General features: G+C 39.0%; 1 long non-coding RNA gene across 1 annotated transcript in view; it reads right to left on the bottom strand.

Moving 5' to 3' along the window:
* Positions 1-7,995: 7,995 nt before the first annotated feature.
* The window catches only part of LOC122221405, a 42,751-nt gene continuing 22,978 nt past the window's right edge, over positions 7,996-27,768 (bottom strand). The window contains exons 2-3 of the long non-coding RNA XR_006203198.1: positions 12,552-12,695; positions 7,996-8,080 (exon numbers count right to left, since the gene is read on the bottom strand). This is a non-coding gene — a long non-coding RNA (uncharacterized LOC122221405). The remainder of the gene's footprint in view (positions 8,081-12,551; positions 12,696-27,768) is intronic.

Below are 27,768 nucleotides of genomic sequence, written 5' to 3'. Positions count from 1 at the left end.
CTCAAAATGCATACGTTGAAGCCTTTTCCTCCAATGTGATGGTCTTTAGAGCGGGGGCCTATGGAAGGTAAACTGCTCAGAGATTGGAACCTGCATGAATGCGTTTCTTATAAGAAGAAACGTAAGAGAAATGATCTCTCTCTCTTTCTTTCTCTCTCTCTCCTCTCTCTCTCCTCTCTCTCTCTCTCTGCCACCTGAGGATGCAGCATGATGTCAGTCATCAGAAAACCAGGAAAAAGGCCTTCGCTAGAACTTCACCATGATGACACCAAGGTCTTGAACTTTCCAGCCGTTAGAATTACGTGAAATGAATTTCTGTTTCTGCACCCACCCAGTCTGTTGTAATTTCTTAATGCAACTCAAACTGACTAAAATGCAGGTGAGGAAACTGTGATTCAGAGAGGTATAGACAATGACCCAGAGTCACTATTGTATACTAGATGTTTATGGCCCCCCAAAATCGGCATATTGGCACCTAACCCCAAATATGTTTAGAAGTGGAGCCTTTGGGAGATGATAAGGTCATGATGGTAGAACCCTCATGAATGGGATTAGAAAGGCTCCAGGGAGCTCTTTTCTCCTTCTACCACATAGGATACAGCAAAAAGATGACCATCTATGATCCAGGAAGCGGACCTCACCAGACACCAAATCTTCAGGTACCTTGGTCTTGGATTTCCCAGTCTTCAAAAGTGCAAAGAAATAAATTCTTATGTTTAAGTCGTAATATATTTTATTATAGCAGCCTGAATAGATTTAGACCGTCATCTAGCATAATATGGCAGGGGCAACATCTGAACCATAGAGACCATGTTCTTGGTCATTGTATCTAACTGATATCTAAGTTTTCTGCCCTGAACAACTAAGCAATAGTAAAGCCATTTGGAATGAGGGAAAGATTGAGGAGTTGAGGTAGAAGTGAAGTACTGAATCAAGAGCATCATTTTTGGACAAGAAAAGTCTAAGATTTCAACTTGATAGCTTCACATGCAGGTGAGACTTCTGACTTGGAGATAAGCATATCTCATGTTTGGGTCTCATGTTTGTTTCTCAATGTTATATGTGATATTTAAAGCCATAAAAATGGGTGACATCACATGGCAGACTTACAACAGAGTGTGAAAAATACCCATGAAAAACTGAGAAATATGATTTATTTAGATATAACAACCTTATGGAAAGGCTGAGATAGAAAGGCCAGCATGGTCAATAGAAAACTGGGAAATAGGTATGTCAGAAGGCCAAAGGGAAATATTTTAACAAATGGGAATTGGCTGATTATGTCGAATGTTGTCAAAAAATAGGAGTGTACAGAAATAGTTAAGGGATTTGACAGCATGAGAGAAAAATGTAGGCTATACCTTGACTGGACTAGGGTTAAGGAGAATGGATGGTAAGAATGGATGGTGACCATATTTCCTTCAACTTTACCTCTTTCATAACAACAGAGAAGCTGGCTGGTATGTGCACAGGAGAAGAAGTCAAATGAAAGGACGTTGTATTTTGCTTTTCGTATGGGAGACATTAAACACATTTGTACATTCACATGACAAAGAGAGAAAGAAATAATGTAGTACCAACTAACCAGTTGTTGACTTGTTGAGGCTAAAGTCTGCCTTGCAGTATGGTGGGGGGCTCGAAAAACATGCCAGCTCCAGACCCCATATCAATGTGGTGAAGCAAATATTATATCATTCTTTTTTTACAAGTGAAGATCCTTAGATTGAGCTGGGACCATTAACACGTCAATCGTCACCCAGAAAGTAAGGAACAGATGCATAATGATGGTGCATATGAATTCAGGACCAGGGTCAAGCAATGACAGACCTCTATCCAAACTTTCTGGTGTCTCCTTAGCTTTCTATATTCTACTTGATTTGTGTAGGCTTGAAGAACATTGAATGACTGCTAAGTAAAAGTCCTCTGCGAAGTTAAAATTTCATTTACTGCCAAACGAAAGATCAGGCCTGAATATAATAAAGATGAAGATATACTATAGACTACAGATTTTGAGTGACTGCTTTATAAAATTATGTACATATAACTAAAATTGCCAAATCTGGCCCCAAATGCACATAAGTTCGTAATGCCTCATCTATTACATTCTGTTGTGATAAAAATCTTTCTATTTTCTTCTCATCCTCTACATCCAGACTTTTAGGACAAAGAGCTTCCTAAGCAGAAGAAATGCCACCCAGGCGCCCACAGCTCTCACTTGTTTTAATCTGGAAACCAAAATCAGCTCAAATTTCACCACTGAACCAATAGGAAATCAAGAGAAAGAGAAAAAAAGAGAGAAAGAGAAAAAGAAAAGAAAGAGAAAGAAAGGAAAGGAAGGGGAGGAAATTAAAATATCTAAAACCATTGCCATTCTTGGCTGTTACCACACAGATGTTCTTAAAAGTTATTTTGTAGATCTGACAAAGAAGGAATGAAGACGGAAAGCAAATAGAGCTAATCTCATAATTGCTTCCACAAAAAGAACTTGAAAAGAAATTTCACTTTATTGGCTTTCAAAATTAAAAGGTCATCTTTTTCATAATGAAAAAGGCTCATAAGAGCCTAGAACTAGGCTCTTTTCAATGCATCACTCCACATGACAAGAAATTTTGCTTCTATGATTTTGAAAATAGTAAGATTCCTTTAGCTCTGGTTGCTTTTAGTAGACATTTTTTGCTTTGTGCAATGTAGACTTTATGTAGTCCTATAAATAACTGAAGGGAAGGAGGCAAAGGATTCTTCTCAGTTCCTCTATCACATGAATCACCAGCAAGAAGTGTTGTCTTCCAATGGGAAGGGCATCAATAGATTGTACATATAGGCAGCTTTCTTAAGGTTCTGGTTGAAGACGTGAGAAATCCAGTGACAAAGGCATCCTTCAGATGTTGCTGATTTGATCAAAACTCAAAGACACCGTCTATATTGGAAGAAAAGCAAATTTTCCCCGGCTAAGCTTTCAAAGTTCAGTTTCTATATACGAATCCCTCCTTCTCTGCGGGAGGATCTTTCAAGACCTCCAGTGGATGCCTGAAACTTGGAATAGTACTGAACCCTACATACACTACATGTTTTTATTTTTCCCTATACATACATACCTGGGATAAAGCTCAATTTATAAACAAACTAGGCATAGTGAGAGATTAACAACAATAACTCATAATAAAATATAACCGTTCTAACAATATACTGTAATAGAAGTTATGTGAATATGCTCTCTTTCTCAAAACATCTTATTGTACTGTACTTACCCTTCTTCATCTTGTGTGTGGCGTCAGATGATAAAATAAAGGCTGGCGGGATAAGATGAAATAAGGTGAATGGTGTAGACGTTATGACGCAGCCTTAGGCTACTACTGCCCTGACCATATGTCAGAAGAGGATCATCCCCTTCGAGACTGCAGTTGACTGCAGGAAGTGAAACCACGGATAAGGGGGAGCTACCACCTTCCAAACAAGCACTCTCAAGGGTGCTGTTGTAGAGGTTCAAACCTTTGAATCCTACTGTTAACTCCGACTTTGTAGAGTTGGCAGGCCTCTCACTTGTTTTTTGTTTTTGTTTTGTTTTCTTCCTTTCTTTCTTTCTTTCTTTCTTTCTTTCTTTCTTTCTTTCTATAGAGGAGGAGGGGGAGCGAGAGAGTCTCAAGCGCTGACCGTGCAGAGCCTGACATGGGGCTCCATCCCAGGAACCAAGACATCATGACCTGAGCTGAAATCAAGAGTCAGTTGCTTAACTGACTGAGCCACCCAGGCACCCACAGCTCTCACTCGTTTTAAACTGGAAACCCAAACCAGCTCAAGTTTCACCACCGAATCAACAGGAAATCAAACATTTTCAAGGTATTGGGGGACTGAAGTCTAACTGAAGAACCAAATCCGAGATTTTTCTTTTTCGAATTTTACGAAAGAATTTGACTCTCGATTTCCAGGAAGCCCATAGAGAAATCATGTTGGTGGCATAATATTAACAAAAGGATGGATTTCAAATCTGTGGGTGTATACTGTCCTTAATCAGATTATTCACATTTCCGTTTTCTCCAACCTTACAGAGCCTGGTTAAAATAATAGGGCCCAGAAACAAATGGTTTTTTTCATGATATATCAACATTTTGCCAAAAATTGCATAAGAAGGAAATAAATACTCTATGGTACATTTGTGCAACTATCTCTATTATAAATGAGGAATTGTGGGGTAGTAGCTCAAATCACAAATTTAATTTTACAAATATCACTTTGCATATGTTTCTAGGAGATATTTTTTATATATATTTAACACTTAAGTTGTTTGTACCCAGTAACTATTTTTGTACTTATTTCCATTACTTTGCACAAAAAGTGAGAGTTTCTGCAACTTTATTATGAAAATATTACTGAGCCTGTTGCTCTCTTATTCCTTTCCCTCCTTCCATTTAAGAGAATTGGTCCCGCAGAATATTTTTGTAAAAAGAGATAGAAAAAATGGTGTTGCCAGTGTATATTCAGACTACAATTCATTAGCTCACATTTTGATAGAATCTACAAATGATTTGTTGGTGAATTTAGCTTGGAAAAGGGAATGACCCTCATTCCTTGCCTCTGCTTGTATCTGTTCATACATGTTTTATGACAAAGGAGAAGCCTGGTATATTTAATGTGCTCACAAAGAAATAGTCTTTGTCCTTTTCCAGGTTTTTTCAAGATTTAATATTCCCTTTGTGTAGAAATTAAAGCTGGTGGAGATGAAGTAGAAACAGAACTATATCTCCACAATTTTATATCCTACATAGAGTTCTAAAGGTCCATTGACAGCTCCCCTAGGTCAAACCATAGCACATTTTTAGCTCACAAATGCATTCCTACCGGCAGTTGGAAAGACATTTAATGGGTTGAGTAACTCTCTTCTCATTGTCATTTCTTATAGGTATGTAAAGCCCTTGGGGGTAAAAAAAAAATATCTAAGACATTCACATGTGCATGATCATGAAATAAAAAGTGATAACACCAAGAAAAAGATTTTATTTCCTGGAAAAGTCAATGATTCAATGCTAATACGGTTAGAAATGGTACATAACTTATTACAGATGTTTAAAAATGCAAGCAATTCAAGGAGACACTTCTACAAAAGAATCCACTGCAAGAATTCATCAGAAAAGTGGCCTCTGTACTGTTTGATATCTGATAACTGAGGCTTGCTCTCATTTCAATTATGAAAATAAAGTGAAATGAAATTCTTGGAGAAACACACACACAGATATACAGACACACTCTCGCAAACACACAGACATGTACCAAACAACCTACTTCCATGTGATAGACATTATTCGAGATAGAGTTCTTTAAAAACAACCTAACTTGTTCCAAGCCCAGTGTAGGCAAAGTTGGCTAAGGACAGTGATTTCTGGCAGGAAAATAAAATACACTTTGGTTTTGAGATGCATTAGGACATTCACACCACCAGAAACCTGTCAGGAAATTTCCTCTTTACAGACCAGAGCGGATTTAGTTCTAACACACAGAAAGGAAACATGGGTAACTTTACTGTTTAATATTTACATCGGTAATTAATATTTTTGACAATTACTTGAGTTATAAAAAAAAACCTGTCTCAGGAACAATTTTTCAATGACTTCAGGGTATAAATACGTGTGCTGATCGTGGAGGAAATTTCTGACTCCAGTTCACCTTGCGAGGCACGCCAATCAATACTCATTCTCTTTCACAGACTTCACACTGCTATTCAAGGGGCAGTTAACCTCGTAGATCTGATCACGGGTCTCAAATGAACATGAATGTAAAAAGGACAGACTGTAACCTGCGTCCCTTATGAGAACCTAATATATAAAGAGGGCAAGCCCGTGATCTCTGGTGCTCTACCGCTACCCCCTTTCACTGCAGCGAGGTTTTGATGTCCACCCAGTAGTGTTAAATTTATCTCTCTGCACTTGGTGGACGGGACCAGGTGCTGATTTGTTACACTTTCATTGGGCTGAATGACGGCTCTCAATGTCTTGGTTTGAATTTTAGTGGCTGGATCTCGTTTTGTAGATATTCTTACAAACAATTTATAAAACCCTGCTGCCATGGTAGAGTCTATTTTCAAGGAGGCAGGTGTTAAATGGACCTTTGTTTATTTGCACACCCGTGCTTTTATGCACCCTGCTTCCTTTCTGCGAGCAATGTCTCCTGGTCGCTCTTCTCCATCTGTCAAATTCTTCCTCAAATTTCCAAACCCAGTGACAAAGTCACTTCTGAAAAACTTCTCTGATTCGCTCAGGCTGAATTAGCTGCTCCCTATCCTCTATGATTTCTTTCCATTGTCACACTTTTAGTTGAGCACCAACTACATTTCATGAAATATAGGAGCAGGACGAAATGCTTTGGAGTTAGAGTTTGATTTCAATTTCTAGCTCATCCATCCGCCAGCTACTAAATCTTCTGATGCTGTTTTTTAACCTGTCAGCCTCGGTTTCCTCACCTTAAATAGGAAAAAGGAGATTACTTTACATCGCATTTTATTGGTATTCCTTTGGCAGGAGCCAGTTTTCACTTTCTTTATTACGTTTGGGCCCAACACATAAGAGGTCCTCAACAAGTAGTCCCTGAAAGAAAGAATGCATCATCCTTTTTACCTCTTCCACTCTCAGTATATCCCTAGTATTATTCTAATTGCCAGGGGTACATACTGAATATGGCCTGTCAGAACTCTTGACCTCCTACTGCTTTTATTCCAGTAGAGGGTGTTAAAAATAATTAAGCAAATAAATATACGTGATTCGTTAGACAATGAGGATGCTCAGGAAGATAACGTCGGCTAAGCTAGAGAAAATGTTCAGCTGTGGGTGTAGGAAGCCATGGAAGCCTAACAGGCCAAATCTGGCTCCTTGTGTTTGATCTGAGACAAGAAAGAGCCAAAGGTCATTGGAAAATGTGGAGGAATAATGTTTTAGGAAGAGGCCAGAGCAAATGCAAAGGCCCAGAGTGGAGGCTTTGAGGAGTATTTGAGGGATGTTGGCCGGAGTCCACTGAGCTAGGAGGAAGGTATTTAGACATGAGGACCTTGAAGCAGCAGGCAAACGTCAGGCCGCAGGGACCTTGCCAAAAGCCGAAGCCACCGAGAAACTGAGCCTTGAAGGGCATCCAAAGTGATACCAGACCTTGTATTGTTGTCTTGTGAAGTGTCCCAAGTCGCCAGCATTTGATTTGTGAACCAAAAACTTGCCCTTAAAGTTCTAGAAATTATCTGGTGCCTCCTAAAGAGAAAAAAACAGATGGTCTAAAAAGGAATCATCTCACAAATTGGCTTTGCTATAGAGTTCATTCTTGTAGCGCTACCCTGGAGAGAGGCTCTCCAGGGGTTAATGTTCAAATCTTAGCTGCTTGCTCATCCTGTGACCTTGGGCGAATGACTTGACCTCTCCAAACTTCAGTTCCTTCATCTGTAAAAGGGAAATAATAGTACCTGTCTCCTACGGCATCTACAAGTATTAGGAGGTACCGTCTAGGGAAGGTACCTAACTCCATGGCTGCCACATGGGGGTCATCTGATTGGACTTAGCCATGCATGATATTTATGATTAGCTAACAAACTTGCTGTGAATGTGAGTACTGTTTACTGGCAGGGAACAATAGTTTGTACCTCTGTCCTTGACTGAGGCCGCCTCTGTAATCCAACTACCTTCTGGGTGATTCCACTGCATTCTAGGCAAACCCTTATCCTACTCCGTATTACCAGACTGCACTTGCTTGTGTATGTGCCTGTTTCCTAGCTATCCCACAGCCAGACAGCTAACTCCATGCGATTGAGGAGTTTATTCATTATATTATTTACTATATCCAAAACAACACCTGGTTGAGAGCAAGCACGTAATTCTTACTTGTTAAATTGCTTCCTGAATGTGCAAAAAAAGTGTGATCAAGCTAGCTTATTGTCCTCTCATAAAACACAATTCGAGTAGATGCTGGAGGCAGTCATATTTATTATTAATAGAAAGAGTTTCATTCTCACTGCCAAAGTCGTTCCAAGGGTGAAATCGGTGGTCCACATAGGAGTGAATGTTCACACTTCCACTGGGTGACCACTTGTCTGTGATATTCCAGAGGTGACCTAAGCATAACGCACATAGTTTAATAAGTTTTCTTAAAAGTTACTTCCAACCCTGGGATTATTTTGTTCAAATGTTTCCAGGGCAGCATGTACTAATTAAAGGACTGGATTTAGAAGATGGGGCTGGCATGACCTGTAGTGATAACAGATTAGCGATATATTTCATGATCCCCAAAGCAAAACGATCCCCTATAATTTTCTGCCATGTGATGTCTTATCATTCTCTTTGAGAACTGGCTTGTGTAGCATTTCAAGCCTTCTTTTACTCAGCTTTTGAACGTGCTGTGAGTGCAGTAAGTATGTGGCAAAACCCGTTTAATAAATGCTATTTTTCAATTCTCTTGGTAATAAGTGAGTCAAAGAAGAATAGGATGACTTCATTACCATTGACCATTTCAGCAGCAGAAAGCAGCAAAAGCCTATTGACTGACAGACAGTTACAGAGCGAGGCACCGATAAAATGATTGAAACATCTGCCATTATCCTACCAGCTCCTCGCTCTATCAAATAAATGAAACACTACTTTCTGGGTGCCATGTTTATATTTAGAGAAGCATGCACATGACGTTGCTTGATGTTAGCTTCTTCAAATATTATTAGAAAATAACCAGCTGTGTTTGGAATCTGATGAAGCTATTTATTATTTTAAATTCCTGGAAGGAAGGAGAGATGGCTGCATGTTTTGTCTGTGTGTTACAACCTCCCTGAAACACATGATGTGTATATATCAGACACATGATGTGTATGTATCTCGCTTATTTCTCTCCATAAGCGAGAGAAATTCTTTCCAATTTCAAATCTTGATGAGCTTTTTTTCTTACTACTGAGTATATCCTATTCGCTTACCACAACCTGAGGTATTTCTAAAACATTACCTCAGCAGAGTTTGTTAATGCATTCTTTTATGTCTGCCCACCTTTTAAACACTCAGTTTCCACTCACTTTCCCCTGGTTAACTTCATCTCACAGATAGGAAAACTTTGTCCCAAAAAGTAGTAAAAAGAATCTCACTGTTTAAGCAATTAACTGATATACACAGTATATTTAGTGCCATGTTTAAGACACTCTGTCTAAGGTATTACAGAAATAATTTTCTGGTAATTAAAATGTCTTTCTTTCATTAGCTTACTCAGCTAGTGCTGCATAGTAAACCTTATTTACAGAGAGGCACCTAATTACATTCATTTCTGCTCATTTCTTTACTGCTGTTAATGCATTATATAGGGTCCGGCAGACTGTTCTAGCTCAGCTTTCTGCCGAAGTTCTTAAATTTTTCTTATCTCTTACTAAGTTTTATTGGTGAGCAAGTACATAAATGTGGAATACACATTTCAGTACCCTGAAGGTATTTTTCCAGATGCGTCTAATTACACTCTTTCTTCATATATTAAATAAATAAATTATATTGCTGCAAATGCTCACTTTATTTAGGCATCTAATAGAACATCTTAGTAAAGCTTGGATATTATCTCTAATGAAAAACTGGATAAGAAATAGTGGGAGCTAATCTTTTTCCTGTATTTATTTTCATCAGGTCTTATTGGGTGTTATTTTATTTAACCTTCAAAACAGCTTTAAGGAAGAAGATATTGTACACAATGGAATATGTAAAGAAAATCAAAGAGCAGAAACGACTTGGCCAATTGTGCATCTAGTAAGTTTCCAAGGTGAGATTTTGGCTTAGCGTGGTCTACCTTGAAATGTGTGCCCTTTGAATTATTGTATACTACCCTTTTTCTGCAGGAATTATCATTTTGGACAGGCAATTCAAATTAAATAAAATCTGGAGAAATCACCTCTACAATCATGACCACCAAGAAGTAATGCCATTTAGAGAAATCTCTAATTGCAGGGAAAAAGAGAAGCAAAGAAGGTTTAAAAGTCGATTAAAATTAAAACTAAAGCAATTAATTTCCTTTCAGACTGAGAAATCAATTCTAGAGTTTGAAACAAATGGATTGGGTTTAAAATCACTGGAAAATAGTTACTGATTCTTATTATTATCTATATTAATTGTTGGGACGAATGGAGGTGTGTTATTAAATATTATTCCAATGAAAACTGCGATTTGAATATACCACAAGGGTTCTCAGCACCCCGTTTAAAAGATGATCTTTCGATATCTCTGCCTTTTGGAAAAGCAACAAGTAAATCGTGAATGTTGTTCATTTATAAGTTGTAGCATATGTTTCCAGAATGTTAAACATTGATGCAAACATAAGATTTCGATGGAAAATAAGATTCACAAAAAAACTTAATGAAAAAAAATAGCATTGAGTTTCTGGTTCTTCAATGTGCATGGGTAGAAACTATCAAGGCTCTGAGTTAAAGAGCCCAGAGGGATGTGCCATAAAGGTGTAACAATTATGACTAGCTGAACTATAGACTCATTAAGTAATATCAAAATGATGTTTATATCTTATAATGGAGGGACATTATTTCCCAAACTGCCTTTCATAAAATGTGGTCCCTACAGTACCTAAAATACCTCCATCAAAATGGCATGACTCTTCCCTGGAGTCTTATTTTAAGATATTTATATTCCAACAGTGGAGATTACATATTAGATAGCATCCTTTCTTGGCAGGATATCCCTGGCCAACGTAGGTAGAAAATAAAGTATTTTGTAACGAGAGACAGAAGATGCCAATAGCAAGTTTTGTCAACTTCTCCACTGCATCTGGACCCAGTCTCAAATTTAGCTGTAACTCACATCCATTGGTTCAGGTTTACAGTCTTTTCAATATTTTGAAATATAAATTTACATTCAAAGACTTACCATGAATCGACCAGGAGTCCTTAATTCAAAGTATAATTGAGGAATTTATATTCCTTCCCAATCAATATTAAATCATCTCACAGGTTTCCCTCCATGGTGCCTTGTCTCTCAGTGGATACCACTTACATTTTATCTCTTGTTGTTGATGTCACCTCTGTTCTTCTTTTCTTGGTTCTCTTCAACAGACTTTCGTTGATCATCTACTATAAGCCAGACTATATCTAAGCTCTGGGGTTACAAAAATGGATTTGTCTTTTGTGTCCAAGAAGTTGTGTTAAATTGTCAAAGAAGTTCAGTTGTCACAGAAGTTGCGTTAAGAAGTTTCCAGGTCTAGGTCACCTGGGTGGCTCAGTTGGTTAAGCGTCCAACTTCAGCTCAGGTCATGATCTCACAGTTCATGAGCTCGAGCCCCACATCAGGCTCTGTGCTGACAGCTCAGTGCCTGGCGCCTGCTTCAGATTCTGTGTCTCCCTCTCTCTCTGCCCTTCCCATGCTCACACTCTGTCTATCTCTCTCTCAAAAATAAATAAACATTAAAAAAAGAAAGAAAAGTTTACAGGTCTCACAGGAGGGCAAAAAGGTGGCACAAAATCATATTGACTTCCTATGACTTTACCTTAAGACTGAGATGCAGTCAAACATTTTTTTTTAATGTTAGAGGGTGTGGAATGTAGAGGGGAAAAACTTGCACTTGCACTAAAAATTTACAATTAAGATAGCAAAGGTTTTCACACTTTTAAAATAGTTTCTGTCTCCATGGAGGTAAATTTATCTGGAGAAAATGAGGTTCAGGACAGGCCACCAAAGATTGTGCCACTTTGGTGTGTGGATTGTTTCCAACTGGAGGCAATCAAGGTTCACCAGATTCAAGAAGGTCTTCTTACCTCCCCTTAACTGCTTAAAAGAATTTAGAAAGGGAAGAGAGCCATCACCAGAGGTAACTTCTTACAAAGCTTATAAACAAGGCAGGGCAGACACCCGTTTACAAAACATTGGCTCTTTCTATCCTCCCTTGAATTGTGTTCCTCCCCTTTGAAGTCTCAGACTCCCACCCACTTCTCCTAAGCTCAGAATGGCATGTAAGTTTCAATTGCCTTGATTTCAGGGAGTCTCATATCCTTGGGGTTCCTGTAGGAATGAAACTAAATGTTTTTTCCTCCTGTTAATCTGTCTTATGCCAATTTAATTATTAGACCAGCCAAAGAACCTAAAAGAGAAAGAGGTAAAAGCTTTCTCCCTTACAAAAGCAACAGGTATCTTTGTTTTCACACACACACACACACACACACACACACACACACACACACAGAAATATCATGTGAGTGCAAACCATTTAGTTACCATTGCATTCCTGGAATACCTAAGCCATCCTTCACCTTATGCAGATATCTTAGGTTCACAAGTGGATTGTTCTGTTTGGTAAATCAAACTGGATGTGTCTTCCAGCAAAAGAAAATAAATGCAATTTTTTTTCATGTCTCCTTGGGGAGAAATATTACGTTTTTCTGTTTGATTTAGAACACCTTTCTTATCTTTGTAAATTTTGGATTTTTCTCGTAGATTTGTATGTGGCCTTTTTTTGAGCAGTCGTTAGTAAATGAGAAGCTGCACAGGAAGAATCTTGGGGAAGTGGTGAATATGAATGAATAATATTGTAATTAGTAAATAGATAATATATACTAATATACTTACTATTATAAATACATATTCTTTATTTCAGCCATGCAAAGGACCAAGAGTGGATGAACTCTGAAGTTGGATTACTGTGTTCTGATGTCATCATGTCCTTCAGTTCAGAGGGTAATATCCCAAGTACAAGCAGGAGTTGGGTTTCTCCTGAAGGAAATGACATTTCTCATAGTCAATAAACCATGTTCAAACAGGGGACAGGGGATCAGGAAAGAAAAATTGAGGAGTAGAATAAAGTACAAGGCAAGGGAACACATTCTTGCTATTGTGGCCATTCGACGTTCAGTAAAGCCCAAATGTTCATTCACATGATGGCGATGATGCCTACGTTGTGGATAAGAAAATTCAGAATTTCAATCATGAAAAAGAGCAAACTTCTAGACCTATCAAGGAATGACTGACTTCCGGGGCGCCTGAGTGGCTCAGTCAGTTAAGCAGCTGACTTCAGCTCAGGTCGTGATCTCAAGGTTCCTGAGTTCGAGCCCTGTGTCAGGCTCTGTGCCGACAGCCTGGAGCCTGGAGCCTGCTTCAAATTCTGTCTCCCTCTCTCTCTGCCCCTACTGCTCATGCTCTCTCTCTCTCTCTCTTTCTCAAAAATAAACACATAAATAACTAAAAAATTCAAGAAAAGAAACGGCTGACTTCTGACTGACAAATGACATGGTGGTGCCACCATTGAACAATTAAGAGCTTCATTGATTGCAGTGCTAACAGCCAGACCGCCATTTTAGGCAATTATGAATACATAGAGTTTTGATGTCTGTAAAATACCTCCGTTTCTAGAGTTGTCCCCCATGGGCTATGTTGGTGTCACCAATGCATGCTTCTGCTACAAAATAAACTAGGGACACAGAGATTTTGTTGCTGGACCAAGGGCCACTAGGGGGCAGCAGGAATTTATCTAACCCAAAGTAAAGCCAAGGGATTCTCTAAGGTTCCCAAAGTCATACTAGGAGTCACATTATAGAGGTGTAGTAATTACCTCTCACACACATTCCTTTTACCAACATGGATGCCATTTTGAACTTGTCTTTCAGAAGACCACAAGCAACCAAAATAGGACTTATTGAAAAAAGACATAATGAGATTGAGAAAATGTTCCTTTTAAAAAAGGAAAAATAAATGATGATAGGAGATACCTGCGTATAGCTCAATGCTTGAAGACATCCCAAATTGTGCGGAAGAAGTTGCATGTTAATACTTTTGTCTTGTCCTGGGTTATAAAAGCAGCCAGTGCTCTATCAATCCAATATTTCTTTCTTTCTTTTCTAAGTTTATTTATTTATTTTGAGAGAGACACAGAGAGTGCCAGCAGGAGAGGGACAGAGAGGGAAAGAGAGAATCCTTTCCACTCACAGCTCAGAGCCTGATGTGTGAGCTGAAATCAAGAAGCAGATGCTTTACTGACTGAGCCACCCAGGCGCCCCAGTCCAATATTTCTATATGAACTGCGTTCTAGGTGGTTTCCATAATTTTCTAATGATTTGGTTTCTAAGACCTCAAAGTCTTTTTTTTTTTTTTTTTTTTTTTTATTTTTTGACCTCAAAGTCTTAAATACCGAATTTATACAGACATATAAATTAATTAATTATTAATTAATTAAAGAAACTGTTAGCCAGTAACTCCATATCCTTTCAGGCATCAAACCTTGTTTTTCTCCCTAAACAAACCCCCAATTCCCTTCTGTCTCTCATTGCTACTCCTTAAATTTAAGACTGCCATCTGTTCCCTTCATTATTGCTAAATCCTCTTAATTTGTCTCCTTACTACTGGGGCCTACCTCTTCTAACTCAAGCTCTCTTTGCTGCTAGGATTATTAGTCATTGAATCTGATCATGGCACTGTTTACAGTCAGCAAGGTTCTTCCTCTTCTTCCCATCTCAAAATTTCACAGTCTTTGGCTCAACTTTTATCTGTCTGTACTTATGCCCTAAGAGAGATCATATTGTCCAATGGCTTTAAAGGCCATATAAACGCTTTTGACTCTCTTCAGTCCCTGAGTTGTCATATCTAATTGGTCAGTTTTCAAATCCATTTGAATGTTGAGTAAGCATCTCAAAGTTAACAGGTCCAAAACAGATCTCTTGATTTCTCAAGCTCCTACCAAGCAGTTTTTGTGGTCTTCTCCATATCCCTAAAAGACATCATCTCAACTTAGGTTTTCATGCTAAACTATGCCCCTCTCTGCTCAACGATCCGTATCATGTTCTTTACCAAGTTCTGTCAGTCTGCCTCCAAGATACTTCCAGAATCTATCCATCCTCTTAATGCTCATCACCACCTATCCATTTTTTGTAATATTCTCATATACAATGCTATGATTGCCTCCTAGCCCCCTCTTTGTTTCATTCTGAATCCATAACTCAATTCACACAGAAGGCAAGTGATTTTTTAAAAATCAAATGTATCATTCTTCTGGCCAATACTCTCCCATGGTTTCCTACTGGAAAAATGATAAAATTCAGGTTTCTGGCTAAGGTCTCTAAGGCCCTTTGTGATGCGAACTTCTTTCTGACCTTATTTCTTATCACTCTCCTACTGATTCCCTCGACTCTGCCCATGCCTATCTTCTTTCCAGTCCTTATGTAATCTGTTTTCCTACTTTGGGGTCATGGATTTGCTCTTCTGATGACTTGAAAACTTTTCCCCACATCACTCTCTAAACTAGAACCTCCCGGGATACTTATGTTATATTAGGGATCCTAATAAGAACATGATCCCTGGTATTCACACACTTTCGTAGTCACCTCCCCAGGAATTGGGCTATCCTTAGGGCTCAATTTAATCAATAGAACAAATAGTAGTAACACTCTACTGTCTCTGGGTACAAGTCTTAAGTAATCTCAAGAGCTTCTACTTTTCTGTTTATTTAAGCCCTGAGCCACCATGCCGGAAGTCTGGCTACACTGCTAGGAGAACAACCCCATGAAGAGATCAGGTGCACAGACTTTGTGGAGACACCAATAGAGAGGGAGCAAAGCCCCACCATCCAGTGGAGCCCAGCCCAGAGCTAATCAGCCTCCTGAAAGCAGTCATATGGTATCTCCTGCAGGGAGAGCAGAACCACACAGCTCAATGCATATTAGTGAAACATGAGCAAATAAAATGGTTCTTATTTGTTTCAGTCCTCTAAATTTTGGGGTTGCTTGTTAGCAATAGATAATTGATAAACTCCTCTTTAGTTACTGTGGCTGCCCCCGATTTATTTTTTCAATGCCTTGCACTGGTATTTGACATAATAGTGTGTGTGTGTGTGTGTGTGTGTGTGTGTGTGTGTTTATTTGTTTGTTTCTATTTCCTCCAATATACCATGAGCTCCAAGAAAGCAGATTATGTTTTGTTCACCTTTGTATCCCCAGCATGTTACTAAATGAAGGAATTAATCAGTCTCTTTTGTGAAGTTGAGTTGCCTTATCGTGCTGCCTGAGGAAGTATTTCTGTCTTCCTTCCTACAATCCATGCTCTATTAAAGGTGAGCATTAACCAAGGTTGTATACATACTGTGGTTCCTTCTTAGAGATAAAACTAATGAATCAATTGTTGAATTCATAAGTTCATAGAAAGTTAGAAATGTGAGGAACATGAGAAAAAACACACAGTTTGGTGCATTTTTGTTCGTATGGCTATAGAACTCTTCATTATATGAAAAATTCCATGTAATGACCAAACATAAGTCAGTAAAAGTAGATCAACTATGCAGACTGAACATTTTCTTTATCTTTCCTCCAGGCATCTTCAGGAGTGTCGCTTCAAAAACCTAAAGGGCCAAATAAAATCATAGTAGGAAAGCCACTAATCTCTTTTCCAACACAACTTTGGTAAGTTTGGTAACTTTGAGGAGAAAGGAACAAGGAAGTGTGATATGACTGCGGAACAAAACAGAGTTGGTGGAGGCTAGAATCCACTCGATTTAATTTAATCCACTTTGGTAATGGTAATTCTCAAGAGCATCCCTTCTGGCAGGATTTGCTTTATGAGTGGAAGGCAGATTCAAAACATCAGTTTAAAGCAGAGCTAATTAAACTAATGAGACAGCATCTAATTGAGATTATTAGGATTTAACCAACTGATAGACAAACTAGCTTAACCTGCATGTGACATATGATCTGTCCTACTATCGGATAGATGGCTAAATATGTATCCATTACTCCTTGTGAAAGAGTCATTTAGCATGGGCCAAGAACATAAAAAGGAAAACTGAAAAATAGCACCATTCTTCAATTGGTGCATCCAGAAATAGCCATAGATATTGTCAAAAGATACATGTGCATAATGACCAATTATAGACCAAAAAAAAAAAAAAAAATAGTAGAAGAGAAGAAACATCAGCGTAAGGTATTTTCACTATGCTTTACATTTTACTATGGCTTTTAAATTTTTTATAGTTTCTAGAAAATCAAGATTTCATTAAAAGATCCTCTAACCACAATATCATAGTTAACCTGAATAGAATGTATAATGTTGTTAAAAAAAAAAACCTTTTTTTGAAATTATGTATATTTATAATAACTTAAATTTCCTTCACCTGAATTTCCGAATTCTGGTATTTTAGAGAGCAATGATGGTTACTTTTTCTTGATTATTTGACTTGTGCTAGAAATTAAACATACAGAGAAGCTTGGTGAACCTACCATTTTGTTTGCTCAAATGACACTGTGGTTTTTCCAAGTTAAATACCGTGCCCATCTTCACATAGTTAAATGAGTGACAAAGCTGGCTTTGATCTCATGCCTGGCTTTAAATCCCGGTCTATTTTTACAAAACAAATCTATAAGCCCGAACTTGACGGACTATGAAAAGACGTTATTTCGTTGTTTCACTTTTCATAAGAGAAAACGAGGTCTAAAGAGACTAAATTATTTATCTCATCTAAATAAGAATATCTAAGCCAGACTTGGGAGGAGAATTCAGCTAATTGCTATCTTTTTTTTCTTTTTTAATGTTTATTTATTTTTGAGAGACGGAGAGAGAGAGGGAGAGAGAGCACGAGCAGGGAGGGGCAGAGAGAGAGGGAGACACAGAATCCGAAGCAGGCTCTGGGCTCTGAGCTGTCAGCACAGAGCCTGACTTGGGGCTCGAACTCACAAATCACAAGATCATGACCTGAGCCGAAGTTGGACGCTTAACCAGCTGAGCCACCCAGGGGCCCCATCAGCTAATTTCTTTCAAATATTGGAAGTTTTTATCCATTTATGTAATATATATATGTGTGTATATATATATGTGTGTGTGTGTATATATATATGTGTATATATGTATACAAACATATATATGTATATCCATGTGTATGTATATATATATATATATATATACATATATACACACATAGATATACATATATACACATATCTATGTGTGTATATATGCATATATGTATAAATGTATAAATATATGTGTGTGTGTGTATATATATATTTAAATAGGGATTTACATATGCATAAATCTTGATATACTCACTGAAGAAAGTTAGTTCTTCTGATTGGATTCTCCCCTCTTGTCATCATTTAGTTAATTCCTTCTTTCTTTAGAATCTAAAGTTTAGACCTCATCTCAACCAGCAGTTCATCTGGACAATTGCCCCAGTGCTGTTTGGCAAAGATGATGTCCCCATTATATTCATTCTGAGTTATCTCTTTTTTGACACATAATATCACTTCCGTTTTCATTTATTTGTGTGATTGTTTGACTAGTGTCTTTTGCCGATAGAATGTACAATCTTGAAAGGAAGGGATTGTGTTTGTTTACAAATATATGAGTATTCCCAAAGACCAGTCAAATGCCTATTACTTAGTAGCAGCTTGGTTAATTCTAAACAGTTAAATAAATTATTTCATGAAAATGCAAAAGAAGTAGGTTTTTTTCCTAGTAAAACTACGCCAATAAATATATTACATTGCTAATTGTTTTAGAAAATCTTGGAAAAGTGCACCCCTCTATCTCCAGTCCTCTGCTAAGGAAATTACTCAAGGCACTGCAGGACTGTTTGCCCATTAAGGGCAGACCGAGTGAGTTAGGCAGTATCTGCAAAGATAGGTGTGTTAGACAAGAGATCCAGAGACGATGTTGGCATTCAGAAACTAAGGTTCCCATAGAGACCAGGGACTTTAGTGAGTAAAATTTGGGATCTAAAGATCAATGTAGAGAGTTTAGGCCATGAGTCTGTTTTCAAACTCAGGTTAGATATCTTAGATATCTGCTACCTGGGCATCAAGACAGACTTTCGCTAGCCCACATAGGGTCAGTGCTACTTGTTCAGTTTTGTCTCCTAAATATGAGGAGGTATTTTTGATTGCCACAATAACAGAGAGGTGTTCCTGGCAATGGATTTGGGCTAAGGATGCTGAATGTCCTGCAAAAGCACAAGACGATTCTGTACAATAAAGGATTTGCTTGCCCTATATGCCAAGAGCACCCCCTTGGACAAATGTTGTAAGTCAGCAAGCTCCTTGACCACAGGGTTTAACCTCTCATTCCTCTGGGTATTTCGGCAAGCACAGTGCTTGACCTACAGCGAATGCATATTGGAAATGGACTTCAGTTACTTGCCAATGAGCTGGATAGGAATACAACAATGTATAAATGTATGACTTTATATGGATTCGATGGTGGAAAGAATAGACACTCTCGTGTCTGAGCAGACGTGGGAAAGGGCCGTCCGTTCTCAGTTGTCAAAAAAAAAAAGTGATCAGAATTGGTAAGTCACAGAGAGCAGAGTGGTCACCTCAGTCAGAAATCAATAATAAAACGTGATATGGAGTTAGCATCTGATATTGGTGTCTTCTGAACTACGTAGGCTGGAACTGGGTTCAGTGGGTTACTCCCAGCTTCCATGCCATTTCCACAGAAGGCAGCAAAGTCACAGAAAATGGAGAAAATGGAAGGTGTGTTTACAGGTACGTTTGTGCAAAGGCGTGGGGGGTTAGACACGGTGGGAAGAAAGGAAAGATTCATTATAGGGGGAAAACACCTGCCGATGGTTTTAAAAAACCCACAAAACCACTGCCCTCTGTGATGGAGACATTCTTTGTGTCAGCCTCGGGGTAACCGGTCTGAAGCAGCAAGGGTAATCGTATCGATTTTGAAGGAATGTCTGGTTAATTTTTCACAAGGCGTAGACCTCTAAAAATCAATAACTTTCTGCTGTATCTTTATTCTTCAGAATCAACTGTGTCTGTCAGAGAAACTTGATACTTAAGCTCAATCGGATTCATAAAACATTCACAGACACATAGTACAAAAGAAATGTAAGCTTTCCCTAGGAGTGGTAAGTGTTTAACCTCAACATAGGACAAAGGCTCCTTCCCTTTTGATATGTTCTTGTCCTTGACAGGCATTAGTAGGGACCGTGATTTCTATGATGCAGGTATTTCCCTTCCCAAAAGAAAAGAAGCTTCAATCTGGAAAGCAGAGTCTAGGCACGCATCTTAAAAAAAAAGTCTGGGATTATGGAGTAGATGTTAGAAATGTATTCATCTTATTTATTTCTTTTATTCTCCTAGGTGAGTGTGCAGTATTAAATATTATTAGGAAAAATAAAATGCTTTGGGAACAGCATAAAAATGTTGCCCAGTAACACATCTTAAAGAAATCACTGAGTGATCCCTGATTTCTCATTTGCATTTACACATGGAAAAGGTAAAGCCCAGAGAGGTTAAGTGTTCTCCCTAAGGTCACACAGTAAGTGTCTCGTTCATTAAATTGGAAATGCCACCTTGAAAAGAAATCAATGAACTCTCCCAAGGAATGTGCAAGGTTGAAACCAGGATAATGTCTGGATTGGAATAAACAGACAAAGCAAGAACTCAGACAATAAAAACAGGAAAGGGAAGATAAAATTGAAAATTCAAAAAACTGTGTTTGCAATACAAGAAAAGCTTCCCATACTTGACTTAATATCACTGACGAATCATTACCTATAAATCAGTTATGAGATTTGAGATGTCACAACACCAGTCATTGTTTACGTTATTTGTACGTTACGGATTTTGAAGTCTCTGGCATACAAAACTCCAACACAACGTTATAAATATCTTTTTTTTAATGTTTATTTATTTCTGAGACAGAGAGAGACAGAGCATGAGTGGGGGAGGCGCAGAGAGAGAGGGAGACACAGATTCCGAAGCAGGATCCAGGCTCTGAGCTGTCAGCACATAGTCCGACAAGGGGCTCGAACCCACAGACCATGAGATAATGATCTGAGCCGAAGTCGGTCGCTCAACCGACTGAGCCACCCACGCGCCCCTCCAACACAACTTTAAACATCTACGATAAAACACGCATAGCCTATTTATTGGCAAGGCGGTATTCCAAAAGATATAGAAAGACAATTCGATGATTAAATAACCCACACATTTCTCTGTACCTGAACACTTAGATTCCTGCAGCCCCTCGTAAGCCTTTTGCTTTTAACCTCAGCCCCAGGATTGTATGAGTGTGAATGTGAGTGCATGTGTGTGAGCGAGCACATGGGAGCGTGTGCACGCCTCTACTGGTGTGTGTTTAGAAGTATACCAAAGAATTTATAGCTTGGGGGTAGCTGGGTGGCTCAGTCAGTTAAGTGTCGGACTTCGATTTCGGCTCAGGTCACGATCTCATGGTTTGTGAGTTTGAGCCCCACATCGGGCTCTCTCCTGTCAGTGCAGAGCCTGCATCGGATCCTCTGCCTCCTTTCTCTCTCTTCCCTTCCCCCACTCACTCGCTCTCTCTTTCTCTCCCTCTCAAAAATAAATAAGCATTAAAAATATTAAAAATTAAAAAATGTAGTATCTCAAAGAAGAACAGAAATACTTACGGTCATCTTAAATGATGCTTAAAAAAATAAAGTTTGTTTGGATCTCTTAGTTCCCTCTGTTTTATTGCTTTTCTTAAAAAAATTAATATTTATTTATTTTTGAAGAGAGAGAGAGAGAGAAAGATGATGAGTAGGGGAGGGCAGAGAGAGAGAGGGAGACACAGAATCCAAAGCAGGCTCCAGGCTCCGAGCTGTCAGCAGAGAGCCGGACATGGGGCTCAAACCGACGAACTATGAGATCATGACCTGAACGGAAGTCGGATGCTTAGCCAAATGAGCCACCCAGGGGGCCCCTGTTTTATGACTCTCTTAAGGATTCAAAAAATAACAAAAGTTACTGAAACCAGTGATGTAGTATGCTGGTTTCCAACTGGAAACTCTCTGCCTCATTAAACTAAGATAGCTTTTCCTTTTCTGTCTGAAACATGACCAAGAACGAACTGTGGATTGCTTCTCTCCCATGACGACTGGTCAGCACCCCTTAACCTGGCTTTGAGGGATACTTTAAGAATGGCATTACAGTTTCCATCCCAGTGGCCCAGGCAGCTACAAGGTTAACACTGAAAGCCAGCCCTGCCTAGCTTCTGATGCTTATCAGAGTCAGCTATAAAATCTATCTCCATCTAATTCTAAAAGAGATGACTTTAATCTAGAACCAGACTGAGATTTCATTCTTGGTCCAATCCAATCACAAATCAGATGTGCCTTCATGAATATTTGAATGGGAGCTTAAGATCCCCACCACTCAGAATTCTAATATATTTAAAGTACATTGGTTATTTTGTCTTCACAGGGACGCCAGAAGAGAATACCCAAAGTGTGTGGGAGTATTAACTTCTATTTCTTGTGTTTAGGACTCGGCACCACGGTTATCCAGGTAACCTTTGATGAAAAAGAAACACTGTCTCTTTTAACTCTCTTTTCCTTTTGTGGCTCCTTTTATATATCCCATGTTTCGAAATCCCAAGTGAGTGTGCGGTGGGAAGGCTAGTAACTTTTCTTATGGTCTGGTTTACAATTCACTAGAGGGTGGGGTGCCTGGGTGGCTCAGTGGGTTGAGCGTCTGACTTCAGCTCAGGTCATGATCTCACGGTCTGTGAGTTCGAGCCCAGCGTCGGGCTCTGTGCTGACAGCTCAGAGCCTGGAACCTGCTTCAGATTCTGTGTCTCCCTCTCTCTCTCCGTCCCTCCCCTACTCACGCTCTGCCTCTGTCTCTCTGTCTCACAAAAATAAATAAACATTGCAATAAAAAAGAATAATAAATAAAATTCATTAGAGGGATGCCTGGGTGGCTCAGCCAGTTGAGGGACCGACTCCTGGTTTAGGCTCAGGTCATGATCTTGCAGGTTTTGTGGGTTGGAACCCTGCGTCAGGCTCCACGCTGGCAGCGTGGAACCTGATTGGGATTCTTGTTCTCTCCCTACCTCTGCCCTCTTCCACTTGGGCTGTCTCTGTCTCTCTCAAAATAAATGAATAAACTTAAAAGTAAAAAACATTAAATAATACATCATGCTATGTTCACCACAAGTGTAGGCTACTATATATCACCACATCGTGCTACTATGATATATTGGGCTACATTCCCGATGATGGAACCTTATCCCCATGACATATTCATCCCATAACTGGAAGCCTGTGTCCATCTTTCCAGCTTTAAATGATAGAAGGGCAAAATGTCATTTCAGAGATTTCTCTGCTGTCATGTTCAAATCTCTAACTATTTTTATCGTTCATTGCATGCGTGTAAAGCCCTCATTCCTCTGTCCAATATCTCAAAGTATTTTTCAGCGACCGATCATTCCTCTGTCTTGACCGGCACTACCACAGTCTGTTGTGATTCTCAGTTCTTCTGTAACCCAAACATTTCGTGATGTGTCACATGCTGTACAACAGAGAAGGGGTTATTGTATGATCTGGTGGTGAGTTGGAACCAGGGGGTTCCAGGGTGAGCCTAAGTGCCCCATCAGGACAAAAGTTCTGGGGCTTTGAAATACGCTCCGTAGCTGAGATGCTGCCGTTAACCAGTTTATGGTAACCATCATGGAATCGTGGATACTGCCCCAGATCCAGAAACCCTTTTGTTTCTTGAAAATACTCTACTATCTTCAATAGAATATTTGAAGCTAGTTGCTGCAATAAAGGAACCCCTGACATTTTCCTGGCTTAACAGCCTATTGGTTTATTCTTGTTCATGTCTCAGCCTGATGTAGGTCAGGCTGCCCTCTTCCATCTTGAAACTGCACCATCTGGTGAATGCAGCAGGGTGATGGAGAAGACGCACGCATTTCCCCCCTTAACTGCGTTGATCTGGAAATAACACGCGTCAGTTTGGCCCCTAGTTCCCTGACGGTTGATAATCACGTGGCTGCAATGTTACTTCAAAGGAGGTTGCAAAATGTAGACTTCTTACCTACTTGGTAAGTACTAAACTCTTCTGCCATGTATCTGATTTGAGCTAGAACACAATCTGGATTTGTTTTTGATTGAAGGGTTCCCCCAGTCCCAACCACATCCACCCAACAGACTCTAGTTGGGTCTCATAAGATGCTTAGCGTGAGCTTAGAATGAGCGTAAGCGTATGTTGAACATCTGATCATAAAATGTGAAACATCCAATTGTCTCAAAAGCATTAGAGGCTGGCTGAGCGCGACATTAGTCTCCATAGGTAAGAACCCTTGCGAACAGAGGAGAGACTTTAGTCCACACGTGACTTTGATAATTTGATTGTTTCACTGTGCTTCAGTGTTTTTATCTGAAAAATACAACTCACACCAAAGCACTTATTTGTGACTTGCTTCACAGAGATTTTGGGGGAGTAAAGGAAATCAAAGAATTGACCAAACTTTGAAAAATGTAAACTGCTAGATAAATATAAAATACTCTATTTTGATGGCACTATAAACCTTCTTCAAGCTAACCTTTTGGTATTGCTTATAGCCTCTTGAAGAAAGTAAAAAGAATGGTATTTACTAAAGCAATAGTTTAGGTATCAAAGCCTTTAAACATAAAATTCAGTATATTTTTATGAAGAGTGGACAATTCTGTTTCTAATTCATGTTCCGTTATATAAAAAAAGACTAAAATAAGAGTGATAATTCATAATCAGACTTCTAATTTTGAAAACTAGGTATTAAAAGTGATTTTTGTACTGCTACAAACATATTTTCTGTACATAATCATGTTGGTAAGAAAATAGATCATTTTTACAAGACTGTTCATGTTGGGGAAAGAACCCTTTTAAAATTCATCACTCATTAAAATAATTTATTTTATTACAAGTGAATTTATACAGCTATCTTCTGTTAATAAATCCTTTCCCACTGTGGTATATCTTCTTTTTTTTTTTTTCTTTTTCTAATACCATACACAGGAAAGGTAAAGCCAATATTATAAGGATCAGAATACATCAAAAAAAAAATCCCTCACTCCATTTAGGATGCCTGAGCTGCTGTTGAGTTTTTTTTGTTTTTTTTTTTTGTCTTTTCTTCTGTCACTTTTGAAAATTCAAGACGTCTAAAAATCAATCTTTCTTCACTACACATTTAATTCCTCATGAAAATACAAAATCGTCAGTCAGTACTTAAAAGAAGATCCAGGCACTGAAGCCTCAGACAGAAAACAATCTTGCTCTGCTTTGGGAGTAACAATTTTTGCCTTCTGAATGCACTTTTACTCCTAACATACTAAAACCTCTACTCTGAGGCTATTCTCAGGCTCATGATTGTTGCCTCCCGTATAGTTACCTATGGGATATATGACAATGTTTTGAGCAATTCTTTTACAGGTATGGGTTGGTTTTTAATGCTTCCGTTGGAGTTCTGGGTGGTTTGCATGAACCCTTACCCATCTTTGACATTTACACCGAACCAGTCTTTCTTCCACAGCATGACTTTGGGTCAATAAGCAGGGCAAGATGATCAGGGCTTCGTAGGGTATTTGAACTGTCTTGAATTCCATAGCCACAAAATCACACACAATAGATTTGTGTCTCCAATCCCCCATTCACTCCACGGCAGGGTCACTGTGCCCTGGGTATTCTGCTGACTTGAATTTACAGATGGCCATCCTGGCATTCCATTGTTGCACAGACCCAGTTTTAAGGGGATGTACGGGGAGATCAGTTATTTGGAGCCAGAGGAGATTTTGCAAATGAGGTGTCACATTCTTGTTGATTATGGTGGTGGTCTTTGCCTTCTCAGAAACACTTCCTTTAACGACACAGCATTATGCGGAAAGAATTTAAAGCTCAGGTTTCTTAGTCTTTGTCCATATTTGGGTTGGCAAAGCAAATATTTTGCCACTTAAGCTCTAAGGCAGGCTTTCCAGATATACTTGGCAGAAGAAAATGATCTTATCAAGAATGTTCGCGACTCTTCTTTCGGTCAGAGCAAAGCCTTGTGTTACAAGTATACTTTCCCCATCAAAAGATCAGTGGATGTGGCAGATGAGAAAAGGCCGCAGAACCTTTGCTACACAACCCGCTGTGGTCCGTGTGCTGTTCCCTTAAATCTAGGAAGGGTGTGTGGTTTCTTTAACCAAGAGTATATAGTAGAAGTGATGAGACGATCTCTAGGCCGAGGATTAAGAATCTGTTCTTCCAGTTTCTTTTTCTCAAACCATTTATTTTGGGACTCATGTATTGTGATACAAGAAGTCTTTCTACCTTTCTGGAGACAACATGTGGGAAGGGTGTGAGACTACAGAGAGGGAAGGAGACTCTGTGAAACCCAGCCTTCCCAGCCATCCTCCCAGCCCATGACATTAGGAATTTGAGCAAAGCTGTCTCCTTCCCTCCAGACCAACACCGATCTCTGTTGAATACCACCAAGTATGAGACTCTGACACATGGAAAAGAATTGCCCAGCCGAGCCCTGCACACGTCCTGGATCTACTAACTCCTAATATATAGTAAAACGGTTGTTCTATTTTTATTTTTGTAATGTTTATTTATTTTTGAGAGAGACAGACAGAGCGTGAGCAGGGGAGGGGCAGGGAACGAGGGAGACACAGAATCTGAAACAGGCTCCAGGCTCTGAGCTGTCAGCACAGAGCCCGAATTGGGGCTCGAACTCAGAAACCGTGAGATCATGACCTGAGCCAAAGTCGGACACTCAACCGACTGAGCCACCCACGCACCCTGGTTGTTCTTTCAAAATCACTAAGTTTGGGGAGAATTTGTTCTCGAATAATTGGTAACCTAGCGGCATGAACAGTGGATAACATATCTTTATTTTCTTGGAATCTGTAGCATTCAGTCTGGCATATGTTGGGGGATTAGGAGTTACTTTTTGAGTGCATATTTAAATAGAAGATAAAGAAATAAGATTCTTAACTCATGGAAAGATGCATATAAGCATGAGGATTTGAGTCATTTGTTAAATCATTGGATGAAATATGTGATTACACCATCTCAGTACCAGAATTTGGTCAATAAGGACGTTTGAGATACAGAAACATTCATCTTATATTCTAAGGCTGGCACATAAGGCCTATCATCAAAAATTATCCTTAACAAATTTTAAAATGCATGTAGTAAAATGGAATATGTGGTCTTGTGCATTCCAAAAGGCTTTGGATTAAATTTACATACTATTTGAAAAGTGTATTTGTTTAAACTGGTAAATTCCATTTTTTGCAATGAAATGCTCAAACATAAAATACATGGAAGTTAAGACGAAAACAACAGTAGATTTACATCCCCCCATCCAATTTAGAGCAGAGCCACATGAACAGTTATTCCGTATTTAAACTGTACAACCCTAGATGGTGCCATTCATGTACACAAAGATATGAATGATTTCTCTAGGATTTATGCAGTGCACAACCTATGCAACTGTACACAGTCTTCCTTCTCAAGAGAATAGTCTCATTGAGTATGATGGAAGAAAGTCTTCAATAATTTATTTCTTCTTTCTCTTCCCCAAAATACATCCAGCCACTTGCCACTGTTATTTTGTTGTTGGTACTATTTTTAACAAACACAATTTAGTTAATTATGCACAGTATGTTACTTCACTTAGGGGAGCAGAGCGCTTAGGGGAGCACTGTCAAAGCTATGAGAAAACACGGCTAAGATTCAATACTTCCCAGAGTGTGAATGAAACAGTCACAGAAAGCAACTCCAATCGGGCTTTACATATACTTTTTATTAAATAGCTTTGCCAGGGTCACCAATAACCTCCTAACTGCTAATTTGGATTGTCGCTTTGCAGCCGTCATCTTACATGAGCTCTCATTTGGAGACAATATTCCATTTCCTTCTCTTTGTAACACTGCGTGCTTGCCTGGCTTTCTTCCTTCACGATGACTCTTTCACCATTTGCTATGCCAGCTCCTCAACTCTCTCTCACCTTTGAATAAAACACAAATGAGTCCTGGGATCTCCTCTCACTTAATTTCATGGCTTTAAACACTGCTTGTGCCGCTCAA

This window comes from Panthera leo, chromosome B3, assembly GCF_018350215.1.
Source record: "Panthera leo isolate Ple1 chromosome B3, P.leo_Ple1_pat1.1, whole genome shotgun sequence".
Classification (NCBI taxonomy): domain Eukaryota; kingdom Metazoa; phylum Chordata; class Mammalia; order Carnivora; family Felidae; genus Panthera; species Panthera leo.
Note: the sequence above shows the minus strand (reverse complement) of the source record. Positions and strands in the feature narration are given on the sequence as shown.